The 20,276-nt window shown below is 43.2% G+C and overlaps 1 protein-coding gene across 5 annotated transcripts in view; it reads right to left on the bottom strand.

Moving 5' to 3' along the window:
* NFE2L2 (nuclear factor, erythroid 2 like 2) overlaps window positions 1–20,276 on the bottom strand; it is a 78,676-nt gene that overhangs the window by 11,622 nt on the left and 46,778 nt on the right. Inside the window, exon 1 of one of the 5 annotated variants that reach the window (XM_043894859.1) lies at window positions 20,005–20,262. The exons of 3 other annotated variants lie outside the window; for them this stretch is intronic. The gene's annotated coding sequence lies outside the window, so the exon portion shown is untranslated. Of the gene's footprint in view, window positions 1–15,844; window positions 16,996–20,004; window positions 20,263–20,276 lie in introns of those variants that run through there. One more of the 5 variants, XM_043894860.1, reaches the window with a different exon arrangement.

Below are 20,276 nucleotides of genomic sequence, written 5' to 3'. Positions count from 1 at the left end.
TGATGCCACAGTGTCACGGAACGTGGTGACGGGAGGCGCCCAGAGGACACACGTCGCCCCTTTCATTTTTCAAACAGGGAAACTGGTCTAAAGGGTGAAATGACCGCCCCGAGATCAAAGGTGAAGGGTTCCAAAGCTACTGTGGTCTACTTTTCTAATTTAACATCTAATTTTATGACTCCTGCCCAGTTATTTGGCAGATGGGGGGGGAAGATATATTTTTGCTATATCCAGGTCAGGAAGCAACAGAACTGGACATGGAACAACAGACTGGTTCCAAATAGGAAAAGGAGTACGTCAAGGCTGTATACTGTCACCCTGCTTATTTAACTTATATGCAGAGTACATCATGAGAAATGCTGGGCTGGAAGAAGCACAAGCTGGAATCAAGATTGCCAGGAGAAATATCAATAATCTCAGATAGCAGATGACACCACCCTTATGGCAGAGATTGAAGAGGAACTAAAAAACCTCTTGATGAAAATGAAAGAGAGTGAAAAAGTTAGCTTAAAGCTCAACATTCAGAAAACTAAGATCATGGCATCTGGTCCCATCACTTCATGGGAAATAGATGGGGAAACAGTGTTAGACTTTATTTTTCTGGGCTCCAAAATCACTGCAGATGGTGATTGCAGTCATGAAATTAAAAAGACACTTACTCCTTAGAAGGAAAATTATGACCAACCTAGATAGCATATTAAAAAGCAGAGACATTACTTTGCCAACAAAGGTGCATCTAGTCAAGGCTATGGTTTTTCCAGTGGTCATGTATGGATGTGAGAGTTGGACTGTAAAGAAAGCTAACCGCCAAAGAATTGATGCTTTTGAACTGTGGTGTTGGAGAAGACTCTTGAGAGTCCCTTGGAGTGCAAGGAGATCCAACCAGTCCATCATAAAGGAGATCAGTCCTGGGTGTTCATTGGAGGGACTGATGCTACAGCTGAAACTCCAATACTTTGGCCACATTATACGAAGAGTTGACTCATTTGAGAAGACCCTGATGCTGGAAGGGGTTGGGGGCGGGAGGAGAAGGGGACGACAGAGGATGAGATGGCTGGATGGCATCACCGGCTCGATGGACATGAGTTTGAGTAAACTCCAGAAGTTGGTGATGGACAGGGAGGCCTGGCGTGCTGCGATTCATGGGGTCGCAAAGAGTCGGACACGACTGAGTGACTGAACTGAACTGAATTTTTTAATTTGCACCTCTAGTCCCAGCTTGCCAGTCAGCAGATTCCTCGCAGCTTCTATCTCAGCTGGTGTTCGCAAAGCACTTCATGGTTTGCAGGACTGGCCACTGCACAGCATGAGGAGGTGGTTTATCTTCATCTATGGATGAGCACAATTAGGCTCTGGGTCTCCAGCATCCCTGCCCCAAATTGCAAGTTGGCAAGTGGCAGAGCCAGAACCCCAATCCAGATCTGATGTCCAGCCTATGGGCGCTTCCCACCACCGCAGGACAAAGGCTGCAAACTGTTTCAGCCTCGTGCCCCCTGCCGGGTGGGATGCTAAGGCTGGAAGCCAGCTCACTGACGCTCAGCCCGCCCATCCTGACAAGTAGGCAAGTCCAGTCAACCTGCACAAGCAGAGTTTAGCATTTAGATTTTTCCATAAAGCCAATACTCACCCCCCAGTACTTTCTCTGTATATCTTATGTGAGCTTTCTTACAACGGCCCAACTAAACTGCAAACTCCTTCAGGGCATGACAATGTCTTTTTTAATAGACAGCATGTGTACACAGGATAACTTTAAAAGCTACGAAAGTAATCTCCCAGTTATCTTTCCCCAAGGCAACCACAGGCATCAGTTTTTTGTGTCCCTAGGAAGATATTCTATTAAATACACACCCACAGACACATATTTCCCAGGTGGTGCTAGTGGTAAAGAATTTGCCCACAATAAAGGAGACCTGGGTTCGATCCCTGGGTTGGGAAGATCTCCTGGAGAAGGGAAAGGCTACCTGCTGCAGTATTCTTGCCTGGAGAACTCCATAGATAGAGGAGCCTGGTGGGCTACAGTCCATGGGTTGCAAAGAGTTGGACACGACTGAGGGACTAACACATTTCACAGACACACACACAAGTAGTATATAATCATAACATTCTACACTTATTTCTTATTTAATATACTTTAGCGATGGTTCTACATCAGGGCATAAAGTTGTTTCATTATTTTTAATGGCTGAGCAGTATTTTAAGAATAGACGTTTATTATAACAATCTTAATCAGTCCCTCATTGGGCTTTTAAGTTATTCCTAATCTTTTGCTAGGGCAAACGATGCTACCATGGCTATCTTTGTACATAAATCATTTCAACAATGTGTGAGGATCACCTATGAGACCGATACTCAGAACTGCTGGTCAAGGAGTATACACATTTTTATTTATTATACAATGAGAAATGCCAATTTTCCCCACTCTTTTCCCCAATCATGTGTCCTTCATACCTTGCAGCATATTGGCACATGGTACTCACCCAATAAATACATAGTAATTGTTGATATAAGGTCTCCTGTATTAATTTCAAACTCATTTCAAAATCAGCCCTCTCAGTATTTTTAAAGATAAGACAATAAAACTAAGACTAAAGAGAATATACTGTACATAGTCAGTTGTCCAGCCAACATTTCTTTAATCACCAGTCTATGTCCAGCCAAGGTAATCTTGGTTGGTGCCTTTGGAGCTGGTAAAACAATCTGCAGGGGCAAGAAACATAAAGGCCACCGTACACACAGGTAGATGTCAGGCAGTCTCAACAGGTGAAACGAGCAAAGTTGGCAACCTCAGTCCTTCTACCAGACAAGGTGAATTCCCAAGAAAAAACCAAGTCAAATAAAAATGGAACTATCATATTGATCCAGCAATTCCATAGCTGAGTATACATCTGAAGAAAACAAAAACCATTTGAAATAATTTGAAAAGAAAGATATGCACCCCAGTGTTCACCACAGCATTGTTTACAACAGCCTAGATATGAAAACAACTGAAGTATCCATGAAGAGATGAAGGGATACAGAAGATATGCTGTAAATACACACAATGGAATACCACTCAGCCAAAAAAGGAGAAAATTCTGCCATTTGCAACAACATGGATGGACCTGGAAGGTATTATGCTTGGTGAAATAAGTCAAGTAGAGGAAGACCAATTCTGTTTTCACCTCTATATGGACTCTAAAAAATAAAACATACAACTGAATATAACAAAACACAGATACAGAGAACAAACGAGTGGTTTCCAGTGAAAGAGGGTTGGAAGAGAGGGGCAAGATAGGGGAAGAGGATTAAGAAGTACAAACTACTAGTGGTATAAAATAAATAAGATACCAAGGTGTAGTGTACAGCACAAGCAATATCATCAATATTTTATAATAACTTTAAATGGAGTATAATCTATAAAAGAGAAAGCAAGTCCAACCAGGCTGACTATATGTACTAGCTCTTTGAAGACCAGGAAAAGGTATTCGTCTAGGGATGTGTCTCTCAAAAACATGTAAGGTGGCTATTAAATTACACTGAACACACAAGTAACTAAGAAGAGCCAATGGTGATCTTGCAGAACACAGACCAAACACCAAATTTATAAATAAGTATCCCAAAGCCCAGAGATACTAAATGGGTAACTGACACTAGGTCTCATCTGACTGAGCTGAACACAGGAAGGGTCATCTGGTCAACTCACAGAAATTAGATTTCAAACTAGACCTTTCTATTGCAATTTCTAGTCCTTAAAGTTCTGAAATGCTAGGAATTACTTTGAAAACAGAAGTGTACAAAACTGTCGTGTGGCATTTGACCCTGCAACCAAATAGAACCCTGTTATCTGACCAAAGTATGACCTGCACTTTTCTGCAGAGACCTTTCCTTTCCCTACTCCTAATCTCTAAATCCTCAGTGGTATCTAAAGATTGTGCCCATATTCAACACAATAGGACTAAAGGGCTTCCAGTTCTAACCCTGACTTCAGGCAGACCATCTCTGCTACCAAGAGCAAGAAGTGCTTTAAATTAACGTGGAAGCCTGAGAAGTCCCAAATCATGGGGTCAAGGCCATGGGCCCACCAAATGCACATTCCAAATTTGACTGACTCATCCACAGGCTCACCAAGACCAAGGGTGACCCCAGAAATAGTTCTACATCTTCTTGGAGAAAGGAAGCCCTTTGAGACAGCAGCCCTTCGAGACATCAGCCCTTCCATTTTTAATGCTTACAGAGCACAAACCACTTTCACTTGCATGACTGTGTCAATTAATCCTCACACTACTCTGTGTGAAGATTAGCAAGATGAAGAAATAGGTTCAGAAAGGTTAAATATCAAAGGTCGTCTGACTTGTCAACTGTATCTGTAGCGGAAGGAGCCCTCGCTAAACCTGATGGACAGACCCATAAATCAAATCACCATTTAGTGACTCATCACGGCTCCCTTTCCTCCTCGATTCCTCAAAATAGACAAAAATTTCTGGTTTGCTCTAAAGGTGTTCATTTTAATTGTTGGTGGCTTCTTCCTTAAGTCAGTTTTGCCACGAAGAAAACAATACCATAAAACAGGCCTAAACTTTTACCAAAGGATCTCAGGCTACCTACCTAGATAACAAACACCTGAAGGCAAGCTCTCAGTCTTTTTCTCAAGGACAAAAGCTGTGGGTCTGGTTTAAAATCTCTGGTTTTGGGAAAAGAACTCCTTAAATGAAAAATATGAAAAAAAAAAAAAGAAAAATATGAAAGCCAGATGTATGGAGTTTTCCAAAGTAAGTGCTCGCACAAAGTGTGGGAATTATTTGTACCTTATTACTACTATTCCCCATGGATATATCATTATACTGCCCAACAAAAATTTACACGTCAAACATGGAATCGATCATCCTGTCCACGGGAGACACAGTACAAAAATTCTTTCTCTCACTGCCTAAAATAATTGCTTTTTAAATCCCTCTATCGGGAACTGGTGGAAGTTCTTTGCAGCCCTGACGCCCACCATGTTTCCAATGCCAAGGAAGCCCAGGAAGGAAAGCAATAGGCTCTAAAGCACATTAAGTTCCACACCCATCCACGGTCATGTTACAGTAACATGTTACAGCAACTTTGAACCTCAGTCTCTCCATCTGCAGAAGGACAGGGTTGGGTTGGGTGAGTCCAAAGATCCCTTCATCTAAACAACTCTGATTCCATAAAGTCAAAATGTAAGCCCGGAACCTAATTTTGAACTTTAGAACAAGCTAATTTCAGCAACCTGTAATAGAGGCTCTAAGGCAGTACTTTCCAGTATAAATTTAATGCAAGCCATATGTGTGATTTAAACAACTTTAGAGAAAAGGGAAAGTGTTAGTCACTCCGACTAATGTAGTTTAACACTACATTAAAGTGTTAGTTGTGTCCAACTCTGAGACCCCATGGTCTAGAGCCCACGAGGCTCCTCTGTCCACAAAATTCTCCAGGCAAGAATACTGGAGTGGGTTACCATTCCCTTCTCCAGGGAATCTCCCCAACCCAGGGATCAAACCCAGGTTTGCTAAACTGCAGGAGGATTCTTTACTGAGTCATCAGGGAAGCCCAAAATGATTTTAGCAGCCTTACAAAAAAAGAAAAAAGTTAATTTGATTTAATCAGTATTATTTATTTCACCCAATATATCAAAACATCATTTTACTTTGTCACCAAAAATTTTAAATTATTAATGAGCTATTACAAGTGACAAAACACTCAACAAATGTTAACAAAGATCAAATGACATGATCACATAAAATGTGGTCCCACCAAAATAGTTATATTCAACAGAAAAATATCTTATCCTACTTCTGTTTAAAATTTTAAATCATAATTCATTAAAATTAAAAAATGCACACCCTCAGTCACACCCGTCCCATTTCAAGTGCTCAAAAGTGACCAGTGGCAAGTGACAGGGCAGCTCTGGGCACCTACAGGGTGGGCCCCCCCACATTTCTTAGCGGGGGAATCCTAATGAACCAAACTCCTCTGTACTGCAAATTATTTCCTGAGAATACAATGGGAACAGTAACCCTTTCAAGGACACTAGGTCATTGCTCACCATTGTTTGCAAAAAGCTACTTCAACGACCTGAGAGTACAAGTCAGTGTGAGTTACTAACAGAGCACTGTTATGGTCCAGAGGCCACATGATTACCAGACTACTGCAAAGGTCATCCAGAAGAATGGGTAGAAATGAGGGCTTTAGGTAATAGGAAAGTACCACTGTTGCCATGAAAAACAGGAAAAAAAAAAAAGAGTTTTTTAATTTCCCTTTCCCAGAGAACAAAGAAGATAAAGAGAACAGTGAGCAGGCCTGATCATTTCTAGCTTTTTTTTTTTTAAAACTGTTCCTAACTCTGCATGTCTGTAACTAAGTTTGCTTTCCTTCCCCCTAACTTTGTAGGAGCTACACTTCCGCACCTATTTTCCTTTGACTCTATATGCTAAACACATCCTGCATCTGGTGTTTACCCTTAGAACAGCCTTCCCCTAGCAGTTACATATCAGAAAGGCAGAGCCACTGAACTGCCAGACTCAATTACTGGGTTACCGATGCCAGCCTATGACTGTTTTTGGACAAGTCCTAACGCCTTTGTTCCTCATCACCTACTCCTGACTGCGAGGCCTCATCTTATACAAGCCCCTAGACTCCTCATGGAGGCACAGTTCTTGAGGCATGAGCCTACTGTGTTCCCAGCCTCCCCTCTGCTGGCTGAGAATTAAAGCCACCTTTCCATTTCCTCCAAATTCTGTCTCCGTACTTTTTAATTGGCTTTTGTGGACAAAGAAAGCCAAGATTTTGGCCAGCAACACTATCTGTTCCAACCAAGGATATGAATTAGTCCTGAGTTTGGAAATTACATTTCAACTGCTTCCAATGTATACATTTGCACATGCACAAAATCCACTGTTGCTGTCAACTGCCAGGCAGCAGTTTGGGCCTCTTAAAAAGGAAATGATAATTAGTATATATATCCCATTTCATTCTCTTAAAATCAGTACAGGAGTCTTTAACTTTCTTTAAGGTCAATCTTTTCAGTTAACTTGCTAAATAAATACATAAGGACATCGGCTACCTAGAGAGCCTTCACGTTAAGATGTGAGAAGGAAAGATCACAGTGCCAATATTCTAAAGCTGGGTAAAGGAAAGCGCGACACAATCTAATAACAATAAGTGCATTTATCGTGCGCTTTCTATGTGTTCAGTCCTTTCCAAGCACTCATCTCCTTGAGCTCACTTGTACTCAAACCAGTTGGCAAGGAAGGTGGTATTATTATCATCTCCTTTTGGGGCAAGGAAACTGAAGCATCAAGACATTAAGTAATCCTGCCTGAAGACCTACCTCTAGAACCAGTCACTGCGAGATCCACCCCCGGTGCGTGCTACAGGATCACTCACAGGACAGAGGCCCTCTTCATACCCAAGGCCTCTTCAAGGAGGCCGCACACAGCGGTCCTGTCGGGGCGAACTGTACAGGGAGCTCTGGCTGCAAGAGAAAACCCAGAGCAACACCTGTCCTCTCAGAACTGTTTTCCATGTGGGGAAAAGGTGTGTGAGCGCCCCCTGAAAATACAGACATGTCAGGGGTGAAGCAGTAACCCTCCCAATACATTCAACTCCTGCTGCATGGGTCAGATGAACATGGGCGGGGCTCAGTCGCTCAGTCGAGCAACTTTAGACTGTAGCCCACCAGGCTCCTGTCCATGGGATGGGATTTTCCAAGCAAGAATACTGGAGTGGGTTGCCACGCCCTCTTCCAGGGGATCTTCCTGATCTAGGGATCGAACTTGAGCCTCCTGCATTGCAGTGGGATTCTTTACCACTGACCCACCAGAAGTCCCACAGCTGGGTTTAACCTTCCACTTATGCACTCCTACCCCCCAACTCTTTCCATTTGTACAACTTGCCTATGGAGACTGTTCCATTTCTAGGCTCAGAAACCCGGAGTAAGAAATTCTACAACCAGTGAAGGAGTGTGTCTGTGATGGAGTTCACCGAGACAGCTTACCAGTCCCTTAAGCAGGGCATCCAGTGGACAGGCTAGAGGGCCCCACGGAGGAGACAGGGCAGTGTGGGCCCCTCTGTGTCCCAGGGCACACGGAAGGCCTTGCCATGGACTGGTCTTCCGTCTCTGCAACAATCAGGCCCTGACGTGAGACTAGGACAAGCCATAGGGGAATGAGACGCTTACAGCAAAGAATGACAAGGGGCATGGATTCAGGGAGGGATTTTTCTTCAAGTGGGCCAAGGAAATCTCAGATCCCACACATTCAAACATCCCCGATGAAGATGTATACTTATGATAACAATCTCAGGGCTGCCGTGTGTATGCTGTGTGCCAGATCCTCATGCCCAGTTCTCTTCTCACCTAATTCTACACTGTACGTAGGTTCAGCCACATCTAATGACAATAAAACTGAGGCACATCCCCCGTACTATCACTCCAGCTCTCTGGCCCCTGGTTCTCTCCCGACAAATCAGGGATAAGGCTCCTTAACTCACAGGGTGGAGTAAGGAGTCCATGGGACAAAATTAGTGTGTGAAAGCCCACAGCACCTGGCTGGTGGTGGGAAGAGCCCCAGAGGCTGCAGCTGCCTTCGCCAACATTGCAAGATGCCCACCTCTCTTAGCTCAGGGGGGCGCAGAAGCAGAGCCCATGGAAGAGAAAAGACAGGATACTGTCTGTGTTTTCATTCTTGGGTGAATACTGCTAATCCCTGGGGCTAGAAGGCAAGGATGATGCTCTTCCCTCTGAACGAAGATGATGAGAGCAAATGGATCGTGGGAACGGGCAAGAAGAGAGAAACTCCCCAGTGTTACCAGGGAAGAAAACAATCCATCCTAAAGGCAAACTGGCAACTTCTGACTCCTCCTTCCTCTCCTTTCATCAATGGAGTGATGGATACGTTGGTGATGAGTTTCTGTTAAAACCCAGGAACAGCAGGGTGTGCAAACTTGAGCACAAATGGTTTCATGATGGAGCTAATGGAAAGAGAAAACTCTACTCCCTTCTTTAAAATGGGGGGGGGGGGGGTGGTTAAAAATTTCTTCTTAAAATGCTAACAAAGGAGGTACAAACTGGAGTATTAATTACAGATCCTCAGTGCTGGGCTGATGCCAACGTATCAGCATCTCTCTGCCCCTAACCTGCCCAAGCAGAGGCCATAATAAACTTCCTGCCACACCCAGCTCATGTGTCTTACCCTTTCCCAAACCTCCCATGATTTCCAGATGCCTCATATAAGTCTGAAACACCACACTTGGGCACCGAAGGCCCTCTGCAGCCAGCCCCACGCTCACCTTTTTAGCCCTAGTGACCCAACACACGGACACAGGCCAGTTCACGCCCGCACGCTTCCTCCGGCTTCCAACGGCAGTTTGAACCAAAACAAATCTTACCAGCTTAAAAAAAAAAAAGCAAAAAACAAACTAGATATACTGCTACCTCCTTCAGGATGCCCTCTCTGAGCATCTCAGTTGGAAGTGACATTTTCTCCTCTGTCCTTTCATCTACCCCAGGTTAAAAATACCGAGTTCCGAGAGGGCAGTAACAGACACAGCCTCACATTTGCTGAACAACTACTATTAAATAAGCACCGGGCATGGTGCCAGCCGCCAGAGTTACGAAAATGACTCTGACACAATCCCTACCCTATAGGAGGTCATACCTTAGCCAGGAGAGATAGATTAATTTATACTCATTAAGTATTGAAACATGCCCTGCCCTAAAACCCAGGTGTACAAAGAACAAAGGGACTGATTAATTAGGAGGAGAGGCAGTTTGAGAAGCAAATGTCCTTCAAGGAGGACAATATATTTGCTACATTATCTTGGACGATTAAAACAACTTCATGCCCTGAAAGTTCCCTAGGGTGTGCTACCACCTTATAAATATTTGTGGAATGAGTAAGTTCGAGTTAGGCTTAGAATTCAGTATTTTCATTGTGTATCTAAGGTGTCTGGGGTTAAAGAATTACTTATGTTCACAAAGGTTTCATATTTAGTATCACTTATAACCACAGCTACTAGTCACAGAAAAATCAACTTCAAATTATTATTTGGGTACTTGATTAAAAACAAAAATATTATGCCTCAAGAATCTGAAAAACACACTCCTTCAAGTTAACAATAAAACTGAGTTTGAGAGAACAGATACGATAGTATTCTCCAATATGCATTAAGGAATTTTGTAAATTGGATAACATAACAATTAATTCAATGCTTCCCTGGTGACTCAGAGGTTAAAGCATCTGCCTGCAATGCAGGAGACCTGGGTTCGATCCCTGGGTCGGGAAGATCCCCTGGAGAAGGAAATGGCAACCCACTCCAGTATTCTTGCCTGGAGAATCCCATGGACGGAGGAGCCCAATGGGCTACAGTCCACGGGGTCGCAAAGAGTCGGACATGACTGAGAGACTTAACTAACTAACTAACTAAATGCAGATTAAGTGTATTTTCTTAGAGGACACTAAGCTGTTTTCCCTCAAGCTGATGGTCAGGAAAAGGATAAGAAAGTGGGCAACCTTGCCTCCCTCCCTATTCTAGACTTTGTTTCTAAACCATCAATCTATCACCACAATAACTCAACCTCTTCAGCTGTTTGATAGCTTCCTTTACTATCTTCCCAAGCTACTTCAAAAAGTACTGGGCAGAAAAGACAGTCAAGACCCAGAGAGACATGGCATATGACTTTTAATGTCATCTTGAAATTTTTAAAAATGTTTAGCTTATCTTTTAGGACCAGCCCCTGCAGCCATGGGCTGGAGAAAGGGTAAATATCAGTGGTAACCATCAATGGTTCAAATAAAACTGTTCTGTTTTAAAGGAGCTGGTACAGACACTGAGTAAATAAAATATACTTGGTCCCTCTGGTTTCTAGAACTTTCCTCACTTTCTGCGTTCTCTCTCCCACTAACCCCTTCCAGCTCAGAAAAGGAGGAGTGAACAGGCTGCCATCTGAGGAGGCAGTGGGCCTACCTGCAAACAACAAGGAATATCCTGAGGTTTCCTGAGAACAAACTAAAGAATCTTTGTAGAGAAGCCCCTCATGCTTTAGCATCTAACAAAACACCCAGAATCATGAGACAAGGAAGCAAAGAAAGAAAGGAGGGACGGCAGTGATTACACTTTCTAAATCCCTGTGCTGCCAGCGAGAGTAACATGGCCTTGGATAAGTTACCTTACCTCTTTGAATAGGTTTCCTTGTCTGTAAAAAAGGGGTTAACAGCCCATCCACACAGATTTATCGTCAAGACCCAGTAAGAGAGAACGCATCCAGGACCGAGTACAGTACTAAGAACTGTTCAGTAAATGTGCATTTTCTTTTCTCCTTTTCTTCCTCCTGAAATTGCCAGTTGCCTGTATTCCGATGTCTTCACACATCTAAAGGCTGGTTCTCTTCATAACGCTGCAAGTGCACTGTGACTTGAAGCGAACTGAAAGACTGCCCCCTCGGTCTCCATTATCATCTTGGCCAGCACCCACACCATCACTGCAGCCTGAATGGAGACCCCAGCTCAGCGCAAGCGCCACGCCCTGCAGGGCCACAGGCTTCCCAGTTCCACGGGGCAGAGGAAAGGGGTACCATATCCACCCACATCTCTCTGGGGAGAAAAGGCTTCATTAACCAGGAGCAGTGGAAGAGATGCGAGGTTCCCTTTGCTCTTCTTAGATACTTTCCCTCTTTTCTGAACCTCCTCCCCCCAAGTTCAAGACCCAGAGGCCCAAGTCCTTCAGCAACACCAAAAACTTATATGTATAATCAATCCTGCCGTGGCATCTCGGAGGCACCCCATGGGGGCAGGGGCCCAGAAACAACAATAGTGGGAATGCTTATCGAGTCTGGGAACTCCCCGACTGGAGTCTCCATCTGTGCTCTTGAGAGGAGTTTCTAACATTTCATTTTTTCGAGTTACTCTGTGGTCACACGTGGTGCGCTCCACTCACCAGAAGGAACACACAGCACAAATGCACTGCGGTCTATGGGATGCCCATGCCACTTGCCCCTAAGCTGGTGTGACACGTGCCCCAAAGGCAAAGCACTAGGTCTGGTCTAAGATTTCTGAAAAAAAGATGGTTTGGAGAGAAGTCCAAGGACTTTGACAGCAAAGACTGTTCCCGTCCCAGCTCCAGTTCTTATCAGCTACGTGACTGCTTGAGTGATTTGCCTGTGGCCTCATGGCAGCCCAATCCAGGATTCTTGCCTGGAGAATTCCATGGACAGAAGAGCCTGGTGGGCTACGATCTATGGGGTCACAAAGAGTAGGACATGACTGAGCGACTAACACTTTCCAGATCCCTTCCCCATCCTGCCCCTGCTCCGTCCCCAGGCTCCCTTCCCAAAGACATCCCACCAAGGCTCTGGGAGAGGGAGAGAGGCTGAGGATGGGAGGCAGAGCCCCTCTCGCCGTGGTCCCAGCTCCTGGAGTTCCACCTGTTCTCTCTGCCCCTCCAGCCCCGGGACTGGCAAGTGGCTTCCTGAGGCTGGCTGGCTGGTTTCTCGGCTCACCTATATAATTAATTTCTTATATAAAATCCTTCTGCTTGAAGTACTTGTGCTGTCTAGTTCTTAAACCAAGCTCTGGACTGCTGCTTAGCCTCTCCAAAGAATTTTCTCAGTAGCGACAAACCTACCTTAACAGGGTGATTTCAAGAACTAAAGATAATGAACGTAAACACAGCAGAATGTCCCCAGTGCTTTTCCCTTTTCTCACGTGAAGGACCCAGGCACAAGATGCGCACTGAGGAGCAAATCAAAGAGTTACAGAAGAAACCAAAAAGCCGCATTCCTCCTGGCTTCACTACGAGGAATCTTTTAAACTAGTTTTCCTCCCCACCTCTCCCCCTTTACTTCCAGAACTTTTTTCCAACTGAAAGGTAACCTGGGATCTCCACTGCCCCAAGGATTCTCCCAAACATGCAGCTTGGTAAAGAAGTTTCTAGCACATGGTGAACCTTTGTCTCTGCAGGGAAAGAAAGAACCTGAACCCACAGTTTGGTTCTTAGTCTCCGCCTGGTCTCAGCTCGGGAACCAAAGGAGGAAGAACACAGGAGCTGGGGGTACGAGAGCAGCCAGGCCGGCACTAAATTCACTGCCCTGGTTGGTTCTTGTCCTCTGGAGTTGGTTTCTCAATGTCCATTTTAATCATGTCTCATTGAGAAGCCCCAAGAACAAAATGACGTCTTCCAAAACTGACCATTTTTCCTAGTGCAAGGGAAAAAAATGACAGTTTTGATTTTTGGTGGTTTTCATTACCAGGATTGTAAGGATTAAAAAAATTCTTTTTTTGGCTAGGTCAAAGAAATTCAGGGTTCTTCAATACTCTCTAGCCATAGTAGCAAGACTCGCTTGCTTTAGGACTGTAAAAGCAAGCAGCAGCAGCAAAATGCACATGTTCTTAAGCTGACCCTGGGACAAGCACAGTCAGTCCACCAGGGTCACACCTCTGTTCCGAGGCTGTTCACAGAAGGCCACAGAACCGGACCAATCCTTGCTCCCTGCAGTCTAATCCCTCAGAATTCCCTGGGGATAGGCTGGGCTCTGCCTCCACGGGTGATACTACAATTCTGTGCTGAAGCAGAGCAGACAAAGGCTGTCAAATCTGAAGTAAGGCAAATTTCTATACTGTTTATCAGCAGGCCACCTCCATACAGTTAACAGTGTCTGTGCCCCCCACACAAACACGCGGGGTGGAGGGGTATTACCCACCCTGAACATCGGCTCCATCCTGCAAAGGAGGGAAATGGCATTTAATAGGAAGGATCACTCACTGAAATACAAGCATGCACTGCAGACAGCCTAAGTGTTAACACCAAAACTCTTCCGTTTTAAGGTATCAATACTTTAAACACATATGTATATCATTCAGCACAAAATAAGTGAAAGAACAGTACTGCTTTTTCAATCTTAAAGCAATAATAGGAGGGACATATTAAAAGAATTTCAAACTACTGATGACTAGAGTTAGAAAAGCAGACAGCTCTCAAAGGAAGACTAAATGTACCCCTCCACTGGGTGATGGCCTGGGAGAGACTGGATCTGGACTGCACAAAAGAGGAGCCCAAAGACTGAAAGAAATGGGTGCTGGCTTGGAGCTCCCTGCTGGGCCTGTTCCCACGCTGTCCCAAGGCAGGGCTGAGACAGTGTCAGAAGGCCCTGAACCATACCCTCGAGTGTGACGCACAACACACACGTACACACACACACAAACTCGCAAACAATTCAGAAGTTAGCCCTAGTTTCCAAATGTGTAAACCAGAAAACCATCCAGCTAAGTACAAACGGTAGCCACTGTGGTCAGAATATAAAGTTGACTTTACAAAGCATATACACAGAATCAAAAAGCTGAGTTGCTAAAACTGGCCTTGTAGATTGAAGTTTTTGTTTTTAAATATTTATTTATTTGGCCATGCTGGGTCTTAGTTCTGGCACAGAGAAATCTTTTAGCTGTAGCGTGCAGATTCTTCGTTGTGGCAGGTGAGATCTAGCTCCCTGACCAAGGACTGACCCCGGGCCCCCTGCACTGGGAGCTTGGAGCCTTTGCCTCTGGACTGCCAGGGGAGTCCCAGATTGAAGCGTTTGTTTTTTTTACTGGAGGAAGATAAGGAGGCCCAGGAATGCAGAGCTCGGAGCTTTGTGGGGGGAGGCAGTACTGCACCCCAGCTTCCAGGTTCTCCAACCTCCCAGTGCCTCGCACTGGTCCTCACTGTCTTCTCTACATGATTCCCAAATAATCTACTGCGGGTTATCAGTCACCACAATCCTGACCAAACAGAGGAATTCTACTAAAATTATCACCCAAATCTCCATGAGGGATTACAGAGCTCAATTTATATTTACTGAATTTCAAACGTTCACCATGTGCCTTAAACACAGTTCTCAGATGTAGGTTATTAATCTTAAGGCTGTGAAGGTCAGGGATCAAACATAAAAACACTTCCTTTCATGAATTAAGCAACATCCTAACCAGATTTTCTAAATCCCTATAGACATACCTGCCACGGGTACCAAGCACCGTGCCAACTCCTCCAGAACACTGGTTCTCAATCTACTTGCATGATGGAATTCCTTCAGAGGTTTGAAAAAGATACTGATGCCCCACCTGCAGACATTTTAATTTAATGAGACATATGGCCTGGGCATCAGTATTTTAAATACGGGTGGCAACTCTAACACACAGCACATTTTAAGAACCACTGCTATCAGGAGCAAAAATATATATAAAGTAGAAACATCCCAAATGTCCATGAACTGAGGAGGGGACAAATAAAATGCAGTGTATCCACATAATGGAACAGTATTCAGCAATAAAATGTACAAAGTCCTGATATATGATACAATTCGGTCAAACTATGTAAACATGTGAAGTTAAAGAAGCCAGTCACACAGAACCACCCAGGCTATGAGTCCATTTATATGAAATATCCAGGAGACAAATCCATAGAGATAAGCGTATAATGAGTGGTTACTAGGAACTAAGAGAGCTGAAGGGAAATGGGGGGTGACTGCTAATGGGTATGAGGCTTCTTCCTGGGGGGATGAAAATGTTCTAAAATTGACTGTGGTGATGGCTGTACCAATCTGAATACACCCAGTCACCTAAGTGTCCACTTTAAATGGGTGGACTGTATAGTATGGGGCTTATATCTCTTAAATCTATTTAAAGAAGAGACAAATATAAATTCTATGCCCAGCTCTTTTAAGCGAATTGTAGAGGGAAAGAACAGATACATACATAAGACAGGTATTGGAGATTTTAAAAAGTGATTAAGGAGAACTGCCTAATGCAGAAAATTAACTCTTAAGTTTGAAAGAAGGCTTCAAAGCCAAAGTGACCTGACAGTTTTCTTTTCTTACCCAATTATTCTTCTCTGATTTGAAGAAAAGCAACGAAGAGGCTGGATCTCATCAGTATGCTGTCGGTATCACAGGGCTGGGAGTCTCAATTATCCAAGTTTGTGAGAAAAAGCATGACTAACTTAGTACTGCCAGGGCGTTTTTTTTTTTTTAATCCTCAGGATACAGGCTGTTGGGAATCCCCTGGTGGCCTGAGTGGTTAGGATTCAGGGCTTTCGCTGCTTGCCTGGGTTCAATCTCTGGTCAGGGAAGATCCCCGCAAGCCATTAAGAGCTCCAAAACACCCAAACAACAACAACAACAGCAAAAGCAAAATACAGGCTGCTGATGAATGATAGTGACTTTCAATTATCAACAAGCTCTTTAAAGGATAGATTTGGTACTCTAAGTATCTCTTATGTCCTGGCTTTGTCTTCACTTATACCACAGTTTGGGCCAAATAAACTTAAATGCTCACGCACAGAGAAAGATTTTATAAGGCTCTGAAGGTGTCATAGGACATATGCCAGGAAGCTCAGCGTGGCGCTCTGGGATGACCTAGGGGTGAGAAGGGAGGGAGGCCCAAGAGGGAGGGGACATATGTATACTTACAGCTGATTCACACTGCTGTACAGCAGAAACTAACACAATATTGTAAAGCAATTATACTCCAATTTAACAAAAAGTGCTTCCAACCCTCAGTGTTCCTGAAATTCTTCATAACAATAGTTAAAAAGTGTTTACTGTGGCAGGGGCTGACACAGAGAAAACCCAACTTTAGGCAAGACAGGATTTTGTTTGCAATCTTGCTTTGTCTTGGCGGGGAAAGTTAGTTTAAGAACACTTGTCTTTTTCCAATAATACTTTTGGGGAATGTTATACACTTGAACGTATTTTTTGCTTTCATTTCCAGAAAATGAAATTATCAATTATCTTTCATTATCAATGAAAGAAGCCTTGGTCTGTATCTTAGAGCCCCTAAAATGTCTGTTAGGGCATATTTAAAAGCAGCTGGTAATTACATTTTTAAAACTCATAGAAATCTTATTATCAAAATATAAACTCTATTCTCCATTCTCCAGTAAACTTAAAACATATAGCCACTGGTGAAGGAAGCTGGCTGAATATCGCCTTTAGCACATTTATCCTCCTATACCCTGCTGTGTGGGCTTCCCCGGTGGCTCAGTGGGAAAGAAGGTGCCTGCCAATGCAGGAGACAGGGGTTCGATCCCTGAATCAAGAAGATCCCCTGGAGAAGGAAATGGCAACCCACTTCAGTATTCTTGCCTGGGAAATCCCATGGACAGAGGACCCCGCTGGGCTACAGTCCATGGGGTCGCAAAGTCTGACACAGCTTAGCAACCAAAGAACGACAACCCTGCTGTGCAACAACAGATTCCAGCAAACTCTCAGAAGTGGCCGGGCCAGGCTTTTTAAATATACTGGGAGTTGTCAGATTAATTTTTAGGCAAATTATCCACTGAATCCTAAAAACCCTGCAGCATCCTTAACTCAGACAAACAAGACAATAATAATTCCGAGAACAATCTGTTTAAAGATAAGGACTAAGAAATAAAGTATTTAATTTTGAAATGTACTATTCACAAAACCCCAGGAAAGCTTCAATTAGACAGATTTGAGCCCTTATGCCTGCTTCAATTCAGAAATGCCAAAACAGGAGATTAGTGTTTAATTTGAACCAACAGGTTTCCACTAGTTGTTTTCAACTCAACTTCTCCCCATTCTCTCCACTTTCCTTCAACCAGGTTTAACCCTGTCTGTCCCACTCTTCACCATATTCACTACCAAACATCTTCACTACCAAACTTATTTTTGACGACTGTTTCCAGATAAAAAGAGCCAGTTGAACAGGAGAATGTACCAACTAACAAGGCAAATAAAATTAAAGTCACCAGGAGCTAAGATATTTAATAAAGAAAAACAGTCCCTGAAAAATGTAAGGCAGAATCTCAGATACTGCTGAAATATCAGAAATTTTAAAAACTATTATTAAATTAAGAAATGGTCCTGCCTCTCTAAATTAAACCCCGCTAGTCTCTTAGTCTTCCTTAAAAGTTTCCCATGGTAGGTCCAATGACAGGTTGTATTTACATTCACTGTATTCAGGGTCGACTTCACCCCTCACAAACACAGTTATTAAATAGCTTGGTAACTGGAAAAAGTGTAAAGACTAATCTTTTAAATTCCTACCTGTCCTTCTCGTAGTTTTTCTCGATTTGTCCATTTTTTCAAGTGTAAGAGTTTCCTTCTGTTTAAAGTTAACTAGTCTTGGTCCACTTCGGAAGTGGGGTGTTTCTACCAGGGTCTGAATCCCACCTCTGCCACTCAATAGTTGAGTCACTTTAACTAGGACTCAGGCTGCTTTACGCCTCTTTCCTCACCTAGAAACTGGAGATGGTATTTCCTACAGGCTGACTGTGAAATTATGCATGTGAAGCAATTATCATACTGCCTGGCACACAAGTGTCCAATAACTCATCTGCGATTATCTTAGTGCCAAACTCCTCCTGAATCCAAGAGTTTGCACTGACAAGTTAACCCCAGATCAAGGAAAAATCAAAGAGGAAATATTATTTATGCAAAACCCCCTTTAAATGTGTTCCACAAGTAGAGAGGAAATTTCCAGGGGGAAAAAAGTGCTTCTTTCTTGAAAAAAGAGGTTTCTTTTTCTCATGCAGCTCTGTAAGTATAATTCGTCCTGAATAAAAATAAAGACAAATAATGTATTTGGCTTTCAATTCTTCCTGGTTATCCTAAAGAAAGTCAGATTTGGGGGTTTCCCCTCCCAGCACTGTTTATAAAAACCCAAGTTGACAAGAAAGAGTCCAAAATGACCCAACTTACTTTTAATGCAGAAAGACTGATGTGAGTTACGTTTTTATCCTCCTACAATCTTTAACAATCTCTCAAGAGGTTTTTTTCCAAATACCTAAAAAGTCAAGTTGTTCTTTGCTCAACCTTCTGGAGTTGAGAGGGATGCCCCATTTTTCTTTAAAAGTTACCTTATCTAGTCCAAGATCAACTTCATTCCTCATATGCAAAAATACTTTCTCCCAAGACAGCTTTCAAAAGGGTAAATGGATGGTTCTTTCCAGCTAATGGAAATTCAGAATGTAAAACTCTACTGTTCTTCATCAACACCTCCTCTGCACAAAGGGGGAAGAATTTTACCCCTGTACCACCTCTCACCCTGTGTTTCTTTGACAAAAGGTTAGAATCCACTTATGACTCTGTCCAAATCTCCTTGGACTACAAAGATTTAATATGAATCTTAGTTACAGACATGACATTAACTCTAAATTTTATTCCATTTTCTTTTATAGTCTTCACATATGCAAACTGAGGTCTGATTACAAAGGGTGGAAAGGGAGTTACCTTAAAAAACATAATTGGAAAGTTCACATTTAAAAGAAAAAGCAGTAAAGATGCTTTACCCCACTTTTTATACGTAATGTTAAATTATATAGTTAAGAAAAAAAAAAAAAAAACTTCAGTAATATAACACTCTAGGCTACACTCCTGAATCTGGGAAAACTAAAGTCCATTAGCATTATATATCCTTTGGTCATACAGATTATTAAAGAAATGGCTATAGGGATTGAACAGCAGCTAAATCAGAAAGCACAATTTACTTCATATCGTGGGGAGGAAGGAATACAGTCTTAATCATTACTGGGGGAAAGTTCAAGACAAACTGCTTCAAAAGGAAAAAAAGGCACAATCAGTACATTGTCAGTAACTCAAAACCTTACTTCAGGATTAGTCTAAAACTTCATGTTTAAGAGCATAAATATATTTACCGCTCCTATTAGGTTACACATTTCCTTGAACTAAGTATCTTTCCAAAGAACCCATTCACACACACAAATTGGAAATAAAACTAGCTACTCCTTGAAAAAGTCCCTACAAAATATATACAGAAACTTGTTTTCACATTTGCGACATTTACAGAACTTGTTAGCAAAGCTTTATGAGACACAGCTGTCCCACCCTCTGCCCTCTCAAAAGAAGCAACATTCTAGGAAAGCAATTGAGGCAAATTCTCAAACAGAAAAGGAAAACTACATAAAGCACCCAAAAGAGAAACAATGTATCAAAGCACAAAATTCAGTAACAGCCTAAAAACAACACAAACGCTAATCTACACTCGAAATTCTTACCCTTGACAGCAGAGAACAGAATATCCTGCCTTACACATTTTGGAACTGCAATTCCGAAACGCTAAATCCAAAGACAAAGCCGCTCTGGGGAAAATAACAATTGCGCAACAGATCAACAGCTCCAACTTGTCCCTTGGCCCCGGCGCCGCAAGGTTTGCACGCTACAAAGCAGGAAAGGGCCCACTGAGGGCCGCCGTGACAGCCAACCGGCCACTGTCTCGGCGCCGGGACCACGCTCGCGGCGTGCGCCAGCGGGAGGCACCGCGCCGGGA

This window comes from Cervus elaphus, chromosome 33 (genome assembly GCF_910594005.1).
Source record: "Cervus elaphus chromosome 33, mCerEla1.1, whole genome shotgun sequence".
Classification (NCBI taxonomy): Eukaryota; Metazoa; Chordata; class Mammalia; order Artiodactyla; family Cervidae; genus Cervus; species Cervus elaphus.
Note: the sequence above shows the minus strand (reverse complement) of the source record. Positions and strands in the feature narration are given on the sequence as shown.